The sequence below is a fragment of the Pungitius pungitius genome, chromosome 2 (genome assembly GCF_949316345.1).
Source record: "Pungitius pungitius chromosome 2, fPunPun2.1, whole genome shotgun sequence".
NCBI lineage: Eukaryota > Metazoa > Chordata > Actinopteri > Perciformes > Gasterosteidae > Pungitius > Pungitius pungitius.
Genome location: NC_084901.1, coordinates 28,063,257 through 28,087,015, shown reverse-complemented (window position 1 = coordinate 28,087,015; position 23,759 = coordinate 28,063,257). Strand labels below are relative to the sequence as shown.

The 23,759-nt window shown below is 42.2% G+C and overlaps 1 long non-coding RNA gene across 1 annotated transcript; it reads left to right on the top strand.

The window, feature by feature from the left end:
• The first annotated feature begins 311 nt into the window (after nucleotides 1–311).
• On the top strand, nucleotides 312–23,131 carry LOC134124411 (uncharacterized). Its single transcript, XR_009955859.1, has 3 exons — nucleotides 312–884; nucleotides 20,508–20,652; nucleotides 21,136–23,131. It is a non-coding gene; the product is annotated as an uncharacterized LOC134124411 (long non-coding RNA).
• Nucleotides 23,132–23,759: the final 628 nt, after the last annotated feature.

Here is a 23,759-nt window from a genome sequence, read left to right as displayed (position 1 = left end):
AAGAGGAGACACATGGATTCCTGCCATTTCTCCAAAGCAATACAACAACAATAACACTGAATTACTGTTTGGATATTACTACCATCAGTGACTTCAGTTCAATGCCTCTATTTGTATATATTCATATATTGTGTGATATCCCCAACTGTTTATTATCAATCATATATAGGCCGAAGATGGTGACACTTACAGAGACAAAAAGTTAGTTTTTTGAACATTTTATTTTCTATTAACTTGTCCAATGAACAAAGGACTCCAAGGAACTAAATTCATAGACTTAACTTTCTTTTGTTATGTAGCCCTATGGCCAATTGGGTTGTATCTTGGAATGATTGTATTTTATTTGTGTGTTTGTTATTGTAGTTAATGTTGAGCATGTTTAAACATTGTATTAATTGAAGGGATAGTACTCCAATCAAAAAAGAGGGAGAGAAGAAGAAGAGGAAGAGGGACGAAAAAGAGGGAGAGAAGAAGAAGAAGGAAAAACACGAGAAAAGAGGAGAGAAGAAGAAGGGGATACGAAGAAGGATGACGGACAACAACAAGACAGCGTAAAGTGAGATAGTAGAGGGATTGACGAGCGGAACGGCGAGTGACTCTCCACTAGAAAAGACAGCAATATCTGCACGATTTGCGCTACGTTGGTTTTGTTTTGTGTAACGGATCTCGGATAGAGATCCGCGCCGTTTATAGGACCGCGGCGGCAATAGCGGAGTGAGCCAGGCTTTAGCTTGGGAGATCCGGACCTGCACGAGAGGGAGAGAGAGTATCCAACCCGGCCACTCTTTTAACCATCGGTTCGCGGATCCGGAGGAACCAACACCGCTACGGACGTCTGCGACGACAGCCCCGATTCCGACTCGCCAACACCGTGAGGAGGACGAGTGAGTGTTTCCTTTTCGGGGGGCACTTTGGCGCGAAGTAGCCATTTTTCTTATTAGGAGGCTTCCCCGCTCCCTCCCCCGCGCAACAGGCCTGCACCGTACAGTGGACAATTGATTGGGTACCCACGTTTGGTTTATGTATATTAGTTAGTTACCTGCCGGCTTAGATAAATAATGGTTGGACAGAAGCCTAATGTTTGAGTGTTATTTTATGTGTATTTGTGAATCCCATGTCAAGTAAAAGGTTAAATGTATTCTATTGTGTACGTGGTATGTCTTCCTAAATAATTGGTGTGATAAGGTGCTAAAATAATAGGGATAACAGTGTAGTAACCTAGTATTGATTATATAAATTAAATAGTTAAGAATTCGGGCAGCGCACTCCTTTAACAAAGCCAGGACAGCTAGGGGGCGCTACAGTTAGTTGTTAGTTCTCAAATAAAACTTTTGTTATTTCTTTAAGTCAACGTGTGGACTCCCTTGTTTGTCACTTTCCATGAGCCGGGTTGTGACAAGAGGTCTTTAGTTTGCGGCTGAAGATGTAAAGACTCTCTGCCATCCTGATGTCATCAGAGAGCTCATTCCACCATTTAGGAGCCAGGACAGCAAGGAGTCGTAATCTTGTCGAGTGTTTTGCTCTCAGTGAGGGAGGAACAAGCAGCTTGGCAGATGCAGAGTGGAGTGTGCGGGTAGTGATTTGATGGAGCAGTAATGGAAAGCTATCTGTCTAGACTTGTTAGTTAAGGTCCTGTGTTTCACTTAATCCACATAAAAAAAGGGGGTTTCCCTTTTCTCTTTCCATAATTTCGGTTAGGTTACTTTTACTTGTACCCGTAGGTAGACTTGGTTTAACATGAATCAGAATAAGGCTTGAGTGTCAGGTATGGCGTCGGGCCAGCAACTCAATTTATCTCGTCCAGCAGTGGAGAGAGATCACGGAAGAAGCACATTCAAATGGCAGGAAGAGGATGAAAGGAGAGGACTGAGACTCTCCTACATCTAATCCATGTATTTGCACACAGATAGTTGACATAGTGCTGAAAAGTGAGACAATGCTTGACAACCCATAAGAAATGAGATACCATGACCCACTTCAGGCTCTGACGCATCATGGGCACTCAAGCACTGTGGTGACATAATCTGAGTAGGGTAGTTTTTATTATTAATAATAATAACTACCCCATTGATGGATATTATTAATATTAATATTTCTTATTATTTTTTAATAATACAATAAAATAATATAGTAATGAGTAATAAAATCTAACAATAACATTAATTCTAATAATTCAATTACAAACTATTCATATTACACTTTACTAAAATGTTTATATTTTGTAACACGTCTTTGATGTATTGTACTGTATTGATCAACGATCCGTTATTATTACATTATGTCACGACCGGACAATGGCCCTGTACAAACGCACGACTCACTAGACGAGGGTAAAAAACAAAAGTTTATTGACAAAAGGGCAAGAGCCGCTGAAATGAAAATCACTCGTGGCTGAGGAGAAAACCTACACTAAACCAAAGAACAAAAAGGGATCTAAAACAAACAATACGCTGGGAAAAAGCTGTCAAAAAAGCGAGCCTAAACAAGGTGCGGAGAAATCGTAGAAAAGCTATCAGGGGCAGGGAAGACAATCAGACCGACACAGAAGGGAAAGGGGAAAGTTGCCCTAAACAAGAGGAAGGTTCATTTTCAAAATAAAACAGGAACTCACGAGACAGACACAAGACAACCTGACTAACACAGTTTCCTTGACATGACACATTATCACTAAATATTTATCAAAACATATTTGGATTCTTGAACTAATGCCAGCCACTTATCCTTTCCAACAGGTCATACTGAAAACAAAAAGACTAGACGAGGATGTGTGTGTCATTAAAATGAAGAAATATAAGTCACCACAAATGCAGAAATATCTTTTTTTAGATTGCACTATTGACATTTGGAACAATGTTTTAGCAGTACACCATTTGCCTCTTTCAGTGTGGTGTTAGCTGCCATTAAGTCTCAGGGGCTACTGTACTAACGCTTTTGTGCCCAATTTAGGCGTATTTGTTTCGCAATGTGTATTTAAAAGCATGGCAGGGTATGTACATACAAGCCACACTATGGTAAAAGTGAGGAGACCCTGTCGCAGAAAGTGGGGGCATTTAGTTGTAAATAATAAAAGTCTGTTTTTTTCAGTCACAACAAAGTGTTAAGCTTTGAAGCATATTGGACATCCCAGTGAAACTGCGTGAATACAACCTTCAGATTCAGACGCCATTGTTTAAATCATAAATGAGACATCTGTAACTCAAAAAATGACCAGATGACTTTTTGAGATAAGTTGACACCCCTAAAAATGAACATTGATAAATCGCTTATTGAAATCTTGGTCTTTAAATCCACAGTTTGTGCATGTCTGAACCAGACGGAGTACTTCTAGAAGTTGCAACAAACTGTGTGCTGTGTGCTACATATTTGAAAAGGAAACTCCAAACAGTGACTCTTGAAATTGTGTTCAATGTCAAGCTCCTAATATCTTTATACCGCCTTTTGTCCACACTTTTCCAATTAAAAGTGTTGATTAAATTTCAATGTAAAAGCATTTTCTTTATAGGGCGTAGTTTTAATGCTGGCACGATGATGCTTGAGTTCAAAAGTAAATGTCAAAAACAACTTTGCAGGTAACATTGTCATGACGATCTCACCCAGTTTAAATCTAGTTGAAATATTTAATTTATTTTTCTCCCCCCGGTCATACTGGGAGCTCAGACATCTTCCCTTCTTTTTTTCTCCTTGCCGTGTCCATCTGTGGATGGTTGATACTGCCGGTGTAGGAGAAGTGTTAACCTGCCACCGCAGTCCATCCTTCAGAGCCAGGCAGTCTGGCACTAAGCAGCTCTTGGTTTGTCATATAACGCCCCTCGCATTTCTTCCAGCTGCGTGATCCTCATCCTCTTTTTTTTACCCGAGTTATGCTTTGTCTTCCTAAAGTATTTGCACCCTCCTGTTCTAAATGGATGTACAATATCAGAACACATATCTTTTTACGCATATGCTTATGGAGCTTGTGTAAAAGTTGTGACATGGGGGAGAGCATCTAGCTCATGACCAGTAAGACACCAATAAGTTCATGATGTCCTGCGAAGGAAATCCCTGTACCAAGCAAAAACATACTAGCAGACAGTGTTTTGTGTAAAGCTGTTTTCCCATACTTTGAGTCTCTGTGCTAAGCCGGCTGACTGCTGGTTCTAGCCTCATATTGAGTGTACACATGAGGATAAAAGGGAGGTGGTGTAATATACATTTTGTAATCCTGTCATTGTATCCCAAATACAATGCCAATGGTGGCAGTGTTTTTTTTCTTTTCTTTGCTTCATCAGGTCAAGCAAGTGACGAAGCACAACATGAATGCACGCAGGAAGTATGTCAGGCAACCATTATTGAAAGTTATGTGATCTTATACGGAGGTGTGCAAGCAGGATATCCAGTAAGGGTGGGCAGGATGGGTCAGGCAAACACAGCAGAGTCCTGGGGGAGGGTGAAATCAAGTATAAATGTTAATGTTGCATTTGTTGTTAAGCAACTATGTTATGCTGGTTATATACTGTTGTGTTAGAAAGTCCACCTAGTGCGGTGTTATTATTCTGGGTTGGGTTGTTTCATCACGTTGCAGTAGTATCATCTAATATAAAACATGATCTTTTTCTGACCTGGATTGTTGTGTTTCCTAAACCTTACCAAATTGGTTAGCAATTGGAACGGTAATCTTATGGCACAGAGTTTCTGAAAGCATACATTATATTAGGCTGATTTGAAATGTATTCATAAATCCTGCATTTACCATGATTTCAAATATCCCTCTGGTTTATACTGATCAGCGGGTTGTGTGCTATCACATTAAAAAAAAAAAATCTTAATTTCAGCATGCACCAGTACCCAACGCTGGACTCCAATCAGCAGCAAAGTCCTGCTCATCTTCAGCACAGCTCTAGGGGGGAATAGGTCATATCCAACCTCTGCATCCCTCCCCCTGGTTTATCCTATGGTTCATCCTGTTGCATCCCTCCCCCTGGTTTATCCTATGGTTCATCCTGTTGCAGGACACAGCCAAGCTCCAATGATTTTGCACAAATCATAATTAAGTGTTATATCTAGCCAAATTTGAGCTACCTTGCAGGTTTTTGGACACAGACTACACACGGTATGGTTCCAGTTTCATACTTTTTATTTTCCTTTATCGGCAGAATCCTAGGTTGGATTTGAATTTTAAAAATAATTACTGTCCAACCCCATCCTAAACACTATTCTTTGACCTCTGTGGGTAAAGGAAAGATTAGGTTAGGAAAATTCATAAGGATTTAGGAAAAGAAAACCATGGTGTTTAGGGAATCCATCTCCACTTTCACCAAGTTACCTTGTTACGATGCGACTTCCGGCGCAAGCCTGCAGCAGCTAAACTACAATTTTTCCAAAGATGGACTACAAAATGCATCTGACATTTCCTTTGTCCATGTGTTGTTACAGTGCGGAGTCATGCAGACTACATAAGCGACCAGGTTCGAAGTATAACTTTATTAAATGAGTAATGCTAACTGTTACTTAGATTACCTGCTTTTCTCTGTAATGTTTGTTAGTTGTCGTTAATGGCACAATGATGCGTCCTTATTTAAATATGCTGCTGCAAGGAATCGTGGGACGTAATTATCTCCTTTTCTTTCGTAAAAGATGGTCCAGTGGTTCCTATGCTAAAGGAGCTAAGCAGGGAAGAATTTTGAAGCTCTTTTTCGTGGGATTAGAGAATTCAAAATTCAGAATTATTTTTCTCTCTCTCTGGTTCCGGTCGGCTGTGAGAGTGCGTGGTGAAGGCGGCGAGTTTGAATGTGCTTCCACGTTTTGGGTTTATTCTCTGCTCGTTTTTCTACACATGATCAGGTAAGACAGAAAACAGCTATTAGTGTTTATCTACGTTGTTCGGGAGGATGGCGTCCTCCGAGACGCCCCGCCAGTCAATCCGGCAGGGAGTCCGCTTAGTCCCGCCGGACAGCAGCGTGTCGGTGGAAGAGGTGCTGCTGCCGGTTGGAGAGCAGGTGGGACATGACAAGCTGTCCTTCGCGTCGAGGATGAATAAAGGTGTTGTTGTGTTCGTGGCGAACGAGGTTTATGTCCACAATCTGGTAGAAAGTGGCAGAGGTGGGACAAAGTCATTGTTATGCAAGTCACAAGTAAGTCTCAAGTCGTTGCCCTCGAGTCCCGAGTTAAGTCAAGTCGAAGATGAGGCAAGTCCCAAGTCGAGTCAAAAGTCAAAGCCAACAAGTCTCAAGTCGACTCCAAAATCTTACCAATTTAGTTTCGAGTCATTTCAAGTCCTCTTATTATAGTGGGGACGGGGAACCCTGGGTGATGGTGCGCTGCCTCACAGACCTAGACTACGAAGGGAAGGGTAATGGTGGATCGACTGTGTTATAGTACTGTAACGCTCACCCCAATGCTGCAGCGTAAATAAGGAGGCGATGACTGGCTTGCAACTCCGGTGCATTTATTTATATAAAACAACTCAACTTCGGTCACTGTTGGCCGTCACCACGCCGAACGAACACTTCCGCATACACGGCCCCCCAAAACTCGGGTTGTCTCGCGTAACTACAGCTGGTAACAGAGCATAACGTGAACACATGCAACATCTGCATAACTGATTAACTAATAACATTAACTCAGCTCATTACAGTACTTTAAAACGGATGTTGACATAATGTTGGCGAGGATTTCCATCGGAGTATGAATCCGGGTTCAAAAATTCCGATTTTTGTAACCATGAACGAGCTGTCTGGTTGATACGGTCAAATGGACTGCAGTGATTGGATGTCGTGCAGGCAGCGCGCGCTCTTTGCATACAGGTGGCGCACATTTTTTTGACAGATGCAGATAAACAGCGGCGCGGCCGTGTGAAAATGTTTTCCCCCAGTTTTCATGTGAATTAGCAAGTCTTCTCGAGTCAAAAGGCTCGAGTCCAAGTGAAGTCACGAGTCATCGATGTTAAAGTCCAAGTTGAGTTGCAAGTCTTTGTACGTTTTGTCGAGTCGAGTCTCAAGTCATCAAATACATGACTCGAGTCCACACCTCTGGAAAGTGGCGTATTTATCAGAGACAGCTTTGTGCAGGTATCCCCACTCTCGGTTCCCTCCACGCGGATCACCGTGTCCGGTGTCCCTATAAGACGTCAGATTTTCATGTTCCTGGACACATCCACCCAAGCGCTGGAGGTGTCTTTTAGGGTGAAACATGGGGAGGGTTTGTACATGCTGTACGCAAGCTCGGGACAGGTCAAATGTTTTGAGTGTGGAGACGTAGGACACAAGCGTTTCACGTGTCCGCATAGGCAGCAGGGAGGGGCGGAGGCTCCCGCGGACGGCGCAGTCGGCTCAGAGGAAAGGTCCGGGGGCGGGGCTGCTGTCCCCGATGACGTCGATATGGAAACATCCTTAAAAGGAACTCATCTGTATTCACTAGAAGAATTAAATACTTTTTTGGATGTAACCTTCAAAAAATCTGTCAAAGTGGGAGACTACTTCAGCGACACTGACAAGATCTGCTGGGGTGGTGCAGAGGGAGGTGGGGTTTGACCGGCTAGACGAACGATTTTGAGAAAGGCAAAGAAGGGAAAGTAAAGGGTTGGTAGAGCCAAGAAAACTATTTATCTTAACTTATCTATATGTTTTTTCTCTTGTACTGACTCCTCCTATTCTCTGATTTTTCTATGCAGAGTATCAATTTGGGATCACTAAATATCAATGGTGGAAGGGATAAGCAGAAGAGAGAACTAATAGTGGAAGTTGCAAATCAGAAAAGATTGGACATCCTATTCTTACAAGAAACTTATACTATTCCATCAGATGAGGTAGACTGGGGTTTATGGTGGCAGGGCTCATGCACCTTAAGCCATGGCACCAATTTCAGTTGTGGAGTAGCGGTGATGTTTAGATCAGCAGCTAATGCAACAGTTTTGTCTGTCAAGGAGGTGGTGAAGGGCCGTTTGCCGATAGTAACGGCAGAGATAAAGGGCTTTGTCTACTGCCTTGTAAATATATATGCACCAAATCAGGGGCCAGAAAGAGTCCGCCTTTTTACTATGATGCAAAATGAGTTGCAGAGCTGCAACCCGGAGCAACTAATCATTGGAGGAGATTTTAACTGCACCCTAGATTTTACTACGGACAGGAATTATGAGGAACCACACCCAGCGTCAGCTGAGAGCCTCCGAAGTATCATAACACACTTAGGTCTGATGGACACATGGAGGGTGAAACACCCACAAGACAGGCAGTACACCTTTGTTAGAATTGGCGACGATATAATAAAGGCAGCTAGACTGGACAGAATATATATCTCTCATAGTCTCAGTCCTAGAATAAAGTACTGTACCATCAGCCCAGTTGGTTTCTCCGATCACCACCTCGTCAGTGTAGGCTTGATAACCACACCAGGCGAAAGGACAAACACTTACTGGCACTTTAATAACAAACTGCTGCAGGACAGTACTTTTTGTCAGAGTTTTGGGGCTCTTTGGCAGCAATGGAGAACTGAAAAAGCAAAGTTTACTTCCCTGAAACAATGGCACAGATCTGTGTGTTCTGCCAGCAGTACACCTCAAATACAACAACGAAAATAAAAGCTGCTGTTAAGAACCTTGAAGCCAGCATACAAAATATCGAGGAAGGCTGCCAGAGCGTCCCGGATCCCAGTGTGAGTAAGCTGCTGAAGGAGAAGCGGTTGGAGTTGAGCTCCTTCCTACAAGAGCGGGGGAAGGGAGCGCTGGTAAGATTGTGTTTTCTCCAGTTAAAAGACATGGATGGCCCAAGCTCGTTTTTCTGTTGAAAGATCAACAGCACAGAGGAAGCAGATGACCTGCCTGAAGCTCCCAGGAGGTAGGATAACTACGGACCAGAGGGAGATGAGGAAACATGCCGTAGGTTTCTACACTGCTCTGTTTGGGGAAGAGCAATGCTGCAAAGACAGCGGGAAGGAGCTACTGGAGGGGCTTCCGCAGCTCAACCCAGCTGAGAGGGCGACGCTGGACAGAGCGCTGACGCTGGAGGAGCTGCAGTGAATGAGATGGCTTCAGGAAAGGCTGGGGGGGGTCTGTCACTGCCTGTATCCTTCGACATTTGTCGTCCCATCATTGTGTCCGCGTATGCTGATGATGTAAATATCTTCATAAGGGACTAGAGAGATGTCCTTAGCCTACGGGATGGTTTGTCATTCTATGAGAAGGCTTCAACTGCACGGGTGAATTGGGAAAAATCTGAAGCGTTGTTGGTGGGACAGTGGAGACAGCAGATAGTGCCTCACTTGCCCGGGGGGCTTCAGTGGGAGAAAGAAGGACTAAAAGTGTTGGGTGTGTTTTTGGGCTCTGAGGACTACCAGAAAAAGAACTGGGAGGGAAGTAAGGAGAAGGTGTGTGCTCGGTTTGCTAGGTGGCGATGGTTACTTCCCCAGCTGTCATATAGGGGGAGAGTTCTGGTTGCTAACAACTTGGTTGCCTCAACTCTTTGGCACAGGCTTATTGCGCTTATTGCACAACACCAACAGGAGGTCTTATAGCAGAAATACAAAGGTCTGTTGTGGACTTTTTCTGGTCCGGCCATCACTGGGTACGTGCAGCAGCTCTCTACTTACCGGTGGCAGAGGCAGGACAGGGTCTTATTGATATCCAGTCCAGGATTGCAGACTCCGGACTGCACAGAAGCTGCTATATGGCTGTGACCCAAGCTGGATGAACACTGCTCGACTGCTGCTGAGGAGAGCTGGACGTTTGGAATATGACAAGCAGCTCTTCATGCTACACGCTGAGGGAGTGGACTTGGCCGGGCTGACGCCATTCTACAGCTCCGTTCTTCAGGCCTGGCAGGTTTTTAGGGTGAATCTAATTTCTCTGTCTTACCCCTTCCCCTTACCCCTCCCCCTCGGTTTTGCGCGTTCATGTGAGGGGAAGTGGTGTCTCAATTCTCATTTTGATTAAGGGCTAGGGCCAAGGCGTAGGGCTACATAGCCCTTGAAACGAAGTTTGCGGAGGACCACACTTGAAACAGAGGGGTAACAGTTAACAACGTAGGAATTTCTCAAAAGTGCCGACATCAAGTTTTTTTTATGGCTGAACGTCGAACTGTGAAGGAGTCGCACAAATGTAAGTATTTTCAGCAGTTTAATTGATATTATAATTATGACACTCGTGTTTTATGATCCTTTTAATAAAATGTTCAAGTGGTTTTAATTGTAATGTTTTTGTTTTGAATCGGTAGTAAACCGCTAGCTCGCAGCTATGCGCTATTTGTCGAGCTGAGCTATCTATATGACAATTCATATTGTCGTCTGAGAAACAATCGTCTTCTTCTATGTCTTTGACTGATGGCACCCAAGCGTGCAAAGATAAAGAGAACCCAGGCAATCGATATCACGACCTGAGACGACGGCATCTTCGTTTATGTCAACACTTGTCGCCTCTGTTGACGTAGCAGCCAGCTAGCGGCAAGGGATGATGACGCAACCAGTTATCGAGTGGTGTCTCATTTCTTAGAGGAACGTTCTCACCCCTACCCCCTTTCTCTCGGTATCGAGGGGCAAGGGGAAGACACAGACGAAGGGGTAGGGGAAGGGGAAGGGGTAAGACAGAGAAATGAGACGCAGCCTTAGTATCTCACATGAAGCTGATGAGACTCCGGGCGTGTGGCTGTTGGAGGAGCCGTTGTTCTTCAACAGCTTCATAAGGACCCAAACGCTACAGTCTGCCAGCATGCGAACGAGACTAAGAGAAGCAGGCTGCACCAAGTTGGGACACTTACTGAAGATGGCTTCAACAGCACCGGCCATGGTCGCGTTCAGACAAAACACCAACATCACGTCTGTCAGGTTGACCAACAAATTAGTAGAGGAGGTCTGCAATGCGCTGCCACAATACCTGAGAGCAGCTGCAAGAAATAGTGCTCTGTCTGACCAGTGGGATGAAGAGGGCGAGTACAGCCCATTGCCCCAGCTGTGGGGGACTGGCAAGGGGGAAGAAAACGATTTGCTAACATTCACAACCCCTCGCCTGGACACGTTTCAGATGGCAAGGAAGAAAACAATATATGAAACCTGCGTGAAGGTTGTTAACTTGCGCTTTCTGGTGGAGTTAAAAGAGTCGAGGTGGACCGATTTTCTTGGCCCAGGCTGAACTTTTGAAGGGATGGTTTCAGGTTCTTGGAGAGGGTTTTTCTCCTGTTTTATTTATTTTCGGTCCGAAGTACCGCAAAAATGACAAGGCTGTCCACACATTGATGAACTTTCTGTCTGGTTCTGCCAAATTGACCATCTGGCTGACTCGAAAAAACAGGGCCAGGGGTGCCGGTAGTGCAGACCTGGTGAAGGTGATGAAGGGACTGCTCAAAGCCCGAATCAGGGTGTAATATGCCTACTACCAGACTGTGGACGACATGCAGGCCTTCCGGGAGAGATGGGCTACCATCTGGATGGAGCATTTTATAATCAGTGGGTGTTAGTGCTGAACTGGTGCTGAATTTTTACATAGTAGAATTGTGACTTTCTACTCTGTCCTCTTTTTTTTGGTTTTGTGTTTTTTATTGCTTGTTAGAGCAGGATGGTTATGTTGTTGGTGTTTTTTCTTACTTGTATGGTTTAAAGTATGTTCTGACTCCATGGGAAGAGTGGAATAAAGGATTCTTTTAAACCTCTCTCTCTCTCTCTCTCTCTCGCTTTTATAATCAGTCGGGATGTCGGATCAGCTGCGCTCATCGTCCACTTACCTGCGTCGCTCACTGAACAACTCCTGTGCTCTCACTCCCCTACAGCTGATCTTACCACACCCCACCACCACAGCAGGTTGGATCAATACCTACCTGCATTAAATGTACTATAATGAACAATATTCTATAACAGTGTTAATCCTAGTAGTTGTATAAATGCTTTGGAGAAATCAGTCAACCATTAAATGTGTGTTTATGGGTGACTTTGTTAGTCACAGACAATGTAAATGCAGTTTTGAAATGAACAAAGCATGTAAAACCAATGTTTCAAAAGAACTCAATATTTTAAGTTGTTGAGTATGGCAGCCATGAATCTATATACCCTGAAATATCCCTATCCTAACAGGTTCAGCTGAATAGGATATAGGGTACGGTCAAAACACCATTTATAGCCTCTAGTTGAAGGCACTTAAACTCTAAACCCACGTGAGTATTATGTCACCTACCCACTGAAATGTATGACCAGATGGCAGCAGAAATCTGTGTGGATGACAGCAGAACCTTGACTAGCTTTGAAATCTGTTGTGACATGAAAAAAACTAGAATCTTAAAATTAAGATTGGACGGGTCCTCGCTACTTCTTGCACGTTGGGGCACTGGCCAAACCATAGAAATGCGGTCGAGGACGCCCGTGGCGTTCGCAAGTCAGTGGTGTTAGTTCATGTTTCCACCAGTCTATCGTGAACATTGTCAAAGATGACATTCTTTCTGAGTAGATTGTGATGACAACATTGTGTGACTTGGTGATGACCAGGGCATTCTGATGTACCAGTCGAAAATAGAAGCCTCTCAGTAGACCATATATATGCCAATTTCCTTCAAAATCTGTCACCAGACTACATTTGGTCATTTTCAGATTAGGTTTAAAAGAAAACAATCAATACTTTCATGACCATTCCACTTCGGGTGTATAGTAGACATCCCCAAGGTGACACCTATGGCTAACCAGGACATTCTGATGTTCCATCCCCAAATAAAAGCCTCTCAAAATGCCATACATGACCGAACCTCCTTCGAATTCTTTTAATAAGTGTTTTTTTAAATCTGCGCCCTACGCACATAGTTTAATATTTCTTCCGGCATAATGCAACTTTTAGAGGCCAAGGTCTCAAGAGCACACTGCATGGATTTGAAAAGAATTGTGTTTAATCCCTGGGAGGAGTTCAGTCTTTTACAACTGTAAGAAATTATGAAAATATGCCAAAAAGGCACATCTTTAATGATTGAACGCAGCACCCCCTAATCTTCAAAAATTCTGAAAAAATTTGCGTGTGTTCAGGGGTTCACACTGCACGATTTTGAAAAGAATCAGATTTAATCCGTGGGAGGAGTTTGGTCTTTTACAACTGTAAGAAATCATGAGAAAAGGCCAAAAAGGCAGATTTTCAACCATTAATTACAGCGCCCCCTATTCTTCAAAAATTATGAAAATATTAGGCTGTGTTCAGGGCTTCAATGTCCACACATACTATAATTTTGGTGAGGGCAGGCCAAGTCATTTGGAAGTTAAAAATCTGCCAGATTAAGCCACACCCCTTGCGAAGTTAATTAGCCATTGACCCAATAATGATCCACCGATGGTTTCGTGACAATCAAAGCGTTTAGGAGAAATTGCCAAAAATGTGTTTCTCACTAAATTCAAAATGGCGGAAAATCTAGTTAGGCAGGTGCAGGCTGGCTGGAGGATCCACGGAGAGGCTAGGATGACAGCCGAGCGAAGAGGCACACGGAGGTTCAAGATCTATGGAATAATCTGGCGCCGGCTTGTTGAGTGGACCAGATCTTTATAGTGGGGATGATTAGGATTGAGTGCAGGTGCACCTGCAAGGGGAAACAGAGAAGGGGAGGAGGAGAGACGAAAACAACAACAAACAACTACACAAATCCTCACAGTATGCTTTGGGGCGTGGCAAACTTGTAATTGGTCCATATTTTGGTCTTGCAACTTTAACCCTTTCACAGTGTGTTTTTTAGCTCATGAAAGTTATTTGTAACATCTTGGCCTACCAGTCTTATTCAGATTTAGATGGTACTAAGCTACTACTTTTGTAGTCACTTCTTGCAAAAAAAGCATTGAACAGATTATATGGAATGCCTTAAACTTCCATGTAGTTGATGAATATCTTTACCTTGTAATGCTGGCTGTTGTCTGTTGAAGGAATTGCATTTTAAAGTTTTATTTAACAGTGCTTGCGGATAGAAGAGAAGATGGTGTTTGGGGCGCCGTTTGTAAAATGTTGCATGTTCTAAAATCCTGCGCAGTTTTAATAATGTTTGAAAAAGTTACATGAATAGTGTCGTGCTTTTTTTTCATACAATAATGCTAAGAGTACCAGTGAAGGCGTATCTCCTCTCCTCAATCATCAATCCATCTTTATCATTGCAAAGATACTGACATACATCAAAAAATATATGATCTATCTTCTGTTCTACTGTAGCTTGTCTCTATGAATCACACACATCAATCCCTCAAACTCATTTGTCCAGCCTGTCTGCTTAAAGGTACAGAACATCCCACCAATGTATCAAAAACCCGCTGGGTCCTTGCATACTGTTCTAAGATATTAATATGGTTCTCTACAATATGAACTGATAATAAAATAGTGTTACACCTGCTCTGATCTTTTATACACAGCAGTAAACACGGCTCTAGATTTAGGATTCAAGTCAACTGCCTGAAGACAAGACCTCTGGATACATTCATCTTGAGCGAACGCCAAGGGGAGGACAAACTTTTCTGTTATTTGGCAAAATTGGAGAAACTGGGTTACAGTGTCTTGATTAAATCTCATGTTTTTGATTACCGAAATAATTTCTCTGATGTTGCACATCGCAGGTCTTTTGGGTGTGCTCCAATATATCCAATGCAAGGGCGCAGTGCCAAGTCTTCTAATACTCCCAGGGTGTGAAACAAATATTCATAAGAAAATGACCAAAAGCCTAAAAAGAATCAGAAAACAACTATCCTTCCGCTCATTTTCAACACAACGTTTTGATATTGTGTATCTCTCTCTCTCTCTCTCTTTATTGCTCTTCTTGAATATTACAGTGCTCCTCAATGCCAGGCCCTGAGCCAGCCCCCCACACTGTAAAGCTGCAGGCAAGCAAACTGTAGGACAGCTGGCCAAGCATCTTTATTACCCTTCTTGGCGACTGGCCCCCTCATCAGTATGGGTGGCTATAAGAGCAACCTGGTACACGCCGTGATCCGTTAGCACACCTCTGGGAGCAGCTCATTCCCTCAATGCGGAAAAATACAACGGCCCCTCCTCTCTCGCAGTTCAAAGATGAATTGTTAATTTGACAAACCTTTAGTTGTCATTATCACTTCCAGCATTTCCTTGTGTTGTTACAGGTCACTCACTGTAATAAGGTTTCATATCATATTTTCCTTGGATGGTAATTGAACTGTACCTCATTCCCTCAAATCTAGTAGCAATAATATGGTGTTGGTGTTCCATTAGCATAGGTCATTTGAAAATGATAATGCAGCAAATATTTCTTGGACGTATTTCTCGTACAGTGATGTTCATGTGCCAGATGGTTTATTTGGATGATTGCGATATCCGCAGGCTGGTAATAATCCATATTGGATGTTTTGCTGTAATTCCTACATGAGAAAGGGTTCAAATAGATACAATTGGGAAAATTTTGACCCTTAAGAAAATTCTGCATATTCTTAATTTGTCTTCTCAGCTGCTTATTTGGATTCAAAGCCGCCATTACTGTAATGTCATGAATGAATTGAACTCATTGTTAATGACAGCCAAAGCAGAATTGGTGGGAAATAGTCTGAAAGGCCTCTCTCTGACCTCCACACTGTGGATGTGAAACAGTCTCTGTGGAATAGCTAATTGCTCAACTGAGCCAGATTAAATGACAAGCTGTGATACAAATCATCAAAATGAAAATAAAGTTTAAATGCAACTTTTCTATGATTGTATATTCGGTCCAGAATTAAATAATATAGCAGTGGGTGGGGGTACCACTTGTAATAAATTGTAACTTGTAATAAAGTGCAACTGAAAAATAATTATACTGTACTTCAAGTTCAAACAAAGGTGAAACCGAATGTACATGGAAATTAAATGACTTCTAATGTTACAAAATAAATTCTCTCCCTCTTACTGTCTTTTACTGATGTGAGAGCCAAGAATTACACCTCCATAACACATGTTTAAAAAATGCATTCAGGAGATAGAGCTTTAGTTGATTCTCCTGTATCTATTGTTAAATGTTTAAATCCCCCCCCACCTCCTCCTCCCGTTAGGGGCCATGCATAATTGACAGAGGCACTTTGCAGGCAGACTCCTGTTGTTTTATGCAGGTCGGTAATATAATGAATGTTTGAAACGCAGTTGGGACTGTGTCACTGTGTCTGCTCTCGCCAGAGATGAGCAGCAAAAGTGTGAGCAGCGTACTCTTCCTTTGGGTCTTGCTGTAGTGGTACGAAAACAAAACCTAAAAGGTAGAGCAGTGAAATTATCTTTTGCTTTTAAGCCTTTTAACCATGCTTCCATTATTTTTGAGAAGACTGCTCCTAGTCCGTGTGGCAGATTGCTCCTTTGGAGTTTGTGAGTCACTTTGATCACTTCCACTCCTTCCTCCCACAGATTTGAAAATGAGAGCAAAACCACCTGTGGGATGTGACTCCTTGTGATATGGAGTCAGCGTGAAGCCATGTGGGCAATTTGTTATACTGTCTGCGCACCAAGACCCAACACTGACTTTAAGCGGTTGCAGGAATATTGTCAAATATTCAGCTTTACTTAAGACGGATAAACAGGAAGACTTGGCACCAGCTCTTATTTTACTTTTTTCTCCTTTTTTGGGGTTGGGGGGGTTGATCCTTTGATGGTTAGAAAGAAGTCGTGAAACCACAATTATTCTTCAAATCGGCTGTTGCCATGTGCTCTGTTTGTGTTTTCTCCTCCCCGTGTCTTTGTTCCAGTCTGTTCTTCACAGGTGTGGTGAGTTGCTGCTGACGATGCGGGCGTGGCCAGGTGTTTCTCCAGCCAATCCAGCGCGGCTCTGCTCTTTAAATTGTTTTGTTTGTGAGAGCTTGGAGGAAGGTTGTGTTGGGAGAGCGATTGAGAGAGACTTAGAAATATATGTGGTTTATGTTGTTTGTTAAAACTGTGGTCTTTTGTACACCCAGGTCTGTGTTTCATGTACTTACCAAGAGCGCCGTGGAGCAGTGCTAGGTAAGATACCCAGGGGTCTACATACACTCGTAGGAAAAACCTCTGTTAGGCACACTAGGTTAGAAGCCAGTGGCTGTCGCCCAGTGTATTGTAGCAGTTAGATAATTGGTGTGATAGGTTAGCTTGTGGTAGGTAGGTTTAGAAGAATAGGAAAGCTCAGGGTCCTTTTTTTTGTTTCTTTGCTTTGACAGACCGCTGGCACCGCCCTACTCCACAGGCCTTGTTACTTGTTAGTCCTCCTATTCCGTGTCTACCCATTTGTGTGGAATTGTTGGTATGGTATGTATTGTCATTTTTCATGATCATTGTGTGGAAAACAAACCCACCATTCAGTACTCAGTTGTGGTGGTGTTTTTGTTAATTGTAGTAGCGTCGTGGTGCTTAGTGTACTGTTTCCCACATCCAACGGGCGTGGTCTTGGGTAGTTGAGCCCTCCTCCTCTCCCGAGCCGGAGTGGAGGTGTAACAGGTGGGGGCTCGTCCGGGATATGTGAGTCGTTAACTCGTGTCTGTGGGTTGTGGGCCTGTTGGTTGTTGTAGTTGAGTAGTGGCCAGGTGTTGGGATGGCTTTGACTCTGGCGCAGTTGTTCCTGGTACAGCCGTCCGTTGAGCCGCTAGAGCAGTGTTGCAAGGTAGACCTGGGGGTGATAATTGACCATTTTTCATCCTAGATAAATTAAATGGATCTTAAATGAAGGCAACTGCATTGTGGAGGACGCGGTGTAGCTTTCTGTCTGTTTTGCAAATAAGGACACACTAAATGTATGAGCCGCAGAAGAGGAAACTGTTCCAGAAATCTGATTAGATGCTGATGAGCTCTGTAAAACCCTCAGCTGGGCTCACTTCGGCAACATCACAAGACCAGAATTGAAGAGTGTTTGTGAAATCAGAACACAGCTGCTGACAGAACTTGGGATTTTGGAAATAATAGACCACCTATTGATGTAATTATTCATTCATTTTATTTAATTATATTAAGGCTTATCCTTGTGACATACATGTTTATTTTCAAGTTAATACTTTTCTGTATTTCTACTAGAACTTGTTCGTGATTTAATATTTTTTTTCCTGAAAAGCTTAGCGTCTGCCTATTCAAGTCCTCCCACCAAAAAAGCTCAATCTGGTTTGATTGTCCAAGAATTTCCAGTCTTCCGCATCCACGTTGCAGATTCTTTTTCAAGGACCCAGAGCAGAAAGAAATAACAGTTTTTATAGAAGGTCGAATCCTCTGAGTTGGCTGTGATGTGTATGTTCAAACAGAAACCTGCAAAAGGTATGCTGGAAGAATCTTGGTATGTATACTACAAGCTGATGAGTTAAAGAGAGGCTTGTGTGTGTGATGAGCAGAAACTAGAGAGGACGAAGAACACTCGGACAAGAGATACCAAAAGGTATTGAGGATCGTCATGGCTATAAAACATTTTTCTCCATGATCCATCTAGAACCAATCACAGGCAAGTTAAGTCTGGGACGAATGCCTTGAAGTTCATGGAGCAAGCAGTTGTGAGACTCCACCAGGCAACTCCGGCCTGTTCCAAGGTGCAGTCATGCAAACATTTAATCATACACTTGGCAGTGCTTGTTACATAAATGTGGGATACGGGTAACCTGCTAAGATAAATGTGTTTTATTCCTCTATAACAAGGGTTTCTTTAAGTATATCTAGTCTTACTCTCTAAGATTCTCCTTTTCTCTTTCTGTCAGGAGGATTAAAAGCTTTAAGTCCAATTTCATACACTTTTCCCGCCTTTTTATTACCCTTGGTCTCTCCCTCTCTCCGGCTTCCCCTTGTACCCTCTATCTCCCTCCTCTCCTTTGTACCACAATTTGATCATGGTGGTAATAAAACGCAGCATGTCAGCAACCAATCCCCTCTGTTCCAAAAAGGTTTGCCTCACGACGGCGGCTCAGGAAAGATAAAGGGAAACGCGAGTCATTTTCATCCACTAGGCTTCTTTCTTGTATTCTGGATGCCACGGTTTTGTCCATGTCCTGTTTTATTTTGTAGTGTCAATGGGTTAACTTCACTTCCTGCCTTGTCTTGTCTTTCCATGTGATTGTCTGCAGTGTCTGATTCTTTCCACCTGTGTCCACTCCCCTGTGTATTTAAGCCATGTTAGTCTCTTGTACGTTGTCGCGTCATAAATACGTAAATAAATGAAAGTTGAGAATAAAGGTCATAAACATTATATATATATATATATAATATATAATATATAAATATATATATTTATATATTTATGCGTGTGTCTGTATGCTAATGAGGTGGGAGGTCCAAAAAACTGAAGCAGGATTGGTCAGGGGAGTGTGATCGCTCCTGGTCTACTCTTTCTGTCTTGAAGTTAGCTCCTCGGGAGAAGCTGTTAGCATTTGGCTAAATGGTATTTACATACCATTTGAAATTGATTGCGATTGTTAGCAATGATTTAGAGAAGCACGCTTTAGTTTCTGCTCGATAAAGTGGTGGATTTCTCTCAGTTCAATGAAGACATGGATGTGGAACCAGAGGACGATGGACGACGTCCATCGTATATTTTATTCTCCTTTGGGGGCAACAGGCGCAGCTGTTCGGAGGATGCTGCAGTATGGAATAAGGAAATAATGTGAAGTGTTTGTTTCTGGTTTTATTTACTATATTTTAAAAGTAGCTTTATATTGTTTTGCAAATGTACGTAATATTTACTGATGGTAACTTTTTATGAACAAGGTTGCCATGGAATAAACTCTTTAGTATATCAGATAATTTGCATCCCCCATTACTTGATTAAATGAAGCTGAATGTGGTCAGATTTTGCACCTTTTTAATTAAGCACAATTGCATCAGTTTGACCCTTATGATAGTGCTGGATTCAGATATTCAACAAGGGAAATATGTTTAACTTAAAACATAAATTGCATGTATAATGGATATGGGCAAATGTATTAAGGCAGGAGGTTCAAGTTAAAGCTCTAGTTATATTTCATTTATTTCTACAGCACATAGCTGAGGACAGAGGAACACAGTCTCTAACAATAATCTCAATTTTAAACTGCAGTTTATGTGATGTGCAGTGATGTTGACTCGTGATCAACGTGTGCTGTTTGTACTGTGAGTCAGGTCACATTGCTTTTGTTGTGTCTTGATGACCAACGTCCACAACTTATAAACTCCATTAGAGGACAACAATTTGGATGAAACTGGGACTGAAATTCTGCAGCAACATCCCAACACTGGATACCAAATGTTGGTTGGGCATTTGAATGTACCACACACACATATACAAGATAAGTGACATTAGTCATTATCTGTTTGGTTATTTACTTGTGCACATATTCTGATCAGATGAGATACCAACAGTGCTCTGTACCTTCTATTTCTATTGTGAAGTCTGAATTAAAGCTTTGCTAAAGTAGATTGTAAGTGGCAGTCAGTAATCTTATCTTTTTTAAGAGATTAATACAGATTGTAAGCAGACTAAATTATTTATTTCCCCCATCAGGATAGAAAAGGTCTGGAGAGACAATTATAACGGCGTACTTAATCTCTTCTACTCCATCTTTACCTTGAGGGAGAAGGCCTTCTCAACCTGACAATGAAACTCCTCTCTATGCTGCACTGGTGCTTTGTTCCCCACGTACAGAAACACCTTCAGGTTATCCAGGATGGCTGGACCTGCTGCAACTACGTATCGAGGGAAACCAGTCCCACTGAGCACTGGGGGAAACCAATCCACCCCACAACTGTGGAGTCTCCATGAACACGAGGCACAGCAGGACCCAGTAGAGGTGTAAATTAATTCAGTCATTTTATTTTTACTATGACCTTTTCTACATGGGACAATGTAAAGATGAACCGTATCTCACATAAGTTTTTAGTAATTTCGGGAAGGTTAATTTCAAAGTGCACGTATCAGAAGCATAATGTAACTAACAGAGAGGCCTGTACATTTTTAGTCTGCATATCATGGGCACTTAAATGTTGTGATCAAACAAGTGTTTTAGGGAGAGGATTATACATCATACCTCTCTGTTCCCTATATATTAATTCATCGGCTCTCTGGGATTGTAATCCATCTCTTTCTGATGCCTTAGCTGTTCATATTCATCTAGAATCCAATGAAATTATAAATTCTGTGATATTTACAACAAGGTTCTAAAATATAAATAACTAACTGAAAATGACTCAGTTTTGTAGAAACGTTGACCATAAGAACTGAAACATCACTTTTGGCTGAACAGACCCTTTAACCTGAACCCTTTCAACTGCAGGTCCACATGGAGGTTCGAGTTAACTGGACTGGACCGTGATGTCATCGTCAGCCTGGTGTTCTGGTCCCTGAAGTTCAGCTGCAACGCTGAAGGCCCCCTTCCAATGTGTTGGATGTCTTTGTACAAACTCCAGTAAATGCCTGTGTAACCAGCTGCATGATGCAGGGGGAAGTTAAATAAATGCTGATTAAGCATAGATTTGAAATCTGTGTTGAATTGCATTCTCATTTCCCAAACTGTTTCGCATGAATAAAAAGATCAACACAAAAGTAAAAATAATGATAATGACAGCGCAAAAAACTCCCGGTTGTTGTGAATTTGTGACGTTAAAATGAGCAGTGAGGCTGGCGCTGCAAAGAAAAAAAAGATTGTGCTAGCACCCCCCCTCCCGCGTCGACCGCTAGCACCCCCCACACTGTCAGCGAAAGTGTCCCTGATTTGGGGTTGCGAAAGTTGGCAACCCTATGTGTGCCCCGTCTTTGACGCGCTGCGCCGACCGTCCTCTGCTGCCTCTTCCTCTGGCTCCAAGGGTTAGCCCATCAGTGGGAGCGAGGTAACGTTTAAGTACCTTCAGTTTAATACACTCATGTGTAAATGTTTTTGTGAGGTTTCAAAAATAAAGCTCTCTTGAGGAAAGTGTACCCCTGTTAAAATATACTCATAATTTATAATGTTTATTCAATATTCAGCAGTGCTGTGATCGATTGCTTATGTCTCGCTCCTCCACTTGACCAATCCTGCTCAAGAATGAGGTTCGGACCGCCTGAGCTCATTTACATACAGACACAGAAATACAGGCATAAGTAAATGAACAAATAGAGAAATGTAGAAATCAATTCATTTAATTATGTTCTGTTTAATGTATTAATATAAGTTTACACCTAATGTATTTATTATTTTATATAAGCATTTATTTATACGTGTATTTACGCATTTATTCATTTATTTATTTATACTTAAGTCATTTTTTGTCCTCCATATGCCTCTGCCTGCACGCACCAGCCCTGACAATTAATGCGCTAAGAGGACACATATTAGAATCTCAGGCCTTTCAAATAGAAACGGCTCAATCCAAAATTGTGTTTTCAAAATTCACAATGAGTCAGGAAATTTGTACTTGTACTGAAAGTGAAGGGTTTTGAACAGACATTGAAAACTCAACCAAACCATTTCATTTTGTTTGTCATTGTTGAACCATCCAAGACATCGCCACAGAACATGTATTTAATCTTTATGTATGGTCTTGGAAAAATAGATAAGACAGAAAATCAGATAGTGTATTAGTCTGTGGACATTGTTGAGCCACATGTTGCATTTACACCCTGCTAAAAACTGTTTGTGGCGTTCCTGTGCTAGACGTAGATGAAGCCTTGGCACAGAGCGGCTCACAATGCGTAATTACTGCCACAGTCACTCATACACATTAAAACTCATCAAACTGATCTTACTGCTGTGATGGAAAACTACTCAGATCCTGTGCAGCATGGAATCACAGTTCCAATTTGGGTTGACTCTTTTTTATTTTAACAACAAGAGTGTGTTTGGTTGGGCGCAGAGCAGACACACCAGCTGCTCTTCTGTTTTGTTTTCTGACAGAGTAGTTACTCAGAAAGGGTGTTTATCGTTGTGTTTAAATACCTTGTTGCCACAGTACCAACATTTGTCGCCGAATCACTGAGGAGATTAAAAATTACGAATCACTGAGGAGATTAAAAAGAGATTACAATTTACAAAAATCTAACTTGTTTTGAAACTGTCTTATCTTAATATTAAATAGAAAATAGGGAGCTTCTACACAGTTATTCTGTGATTTTGTGAAAGAGACAAAAAAAGATGATATATTAATAAATGATATGTGATTACAAAGTCTTCAGAGTCTTTGGAGTTAATACTCTACAGGGAGATAAACACACTAGACTAGACTACTGCTACACTGTAATACACAATGCATACCTCTCCGTCCCCCCTTGCAGCCTTGGGACTCTTGATCACTTCATCTTATCCCAACCTACATGCAGATTTTAGAATCTACCAAGCCTGAATGTTTTCTACTGCAGGTTCAATCAGCCCACTTTCACACCATCCCCACTGCCCAGCCAACATCCAAGAACCCACTACACCTCCGGCCTCCTCTCTTATCCTCTCTTTCACAGACTAAAGATCAGGGAGGTACCAGGCCCAGACGGTGTGTTGCCATTTTGCTTTAAAGTCTGTGCTGACCAACTGGCCCCCATCTTCACAATAATCTTCAACCGATCTCTGGAGCTATGAGAAGTCCCCTCCTACTTCAAACGGCACCATCCTTCCAGTGACGGAATGATCCATCACAGTATCAAACTATATGAACAATTAACCAGACGTACTGCACCAATATATTTATATAGTTTTAAAATATTTATAACACCCGTTTTACCTTTTTTGTGTTGTCCTTTTTTGGTATCTTTCTGTTTTTGATTTGTAAAAAGAAACTGTATGAACTTGCTGAAAATACTTTGGATTGAACTATGGATGTCCAGCGCCACGATTTTTCAGTCATTGCTCGGCAGGAGGGCTAGGTGAACAGATGCATGGATTAAGGTGTTAAGGGTTCCAGTGAAGTCATAAGAATATAGCATGAAGGAGCT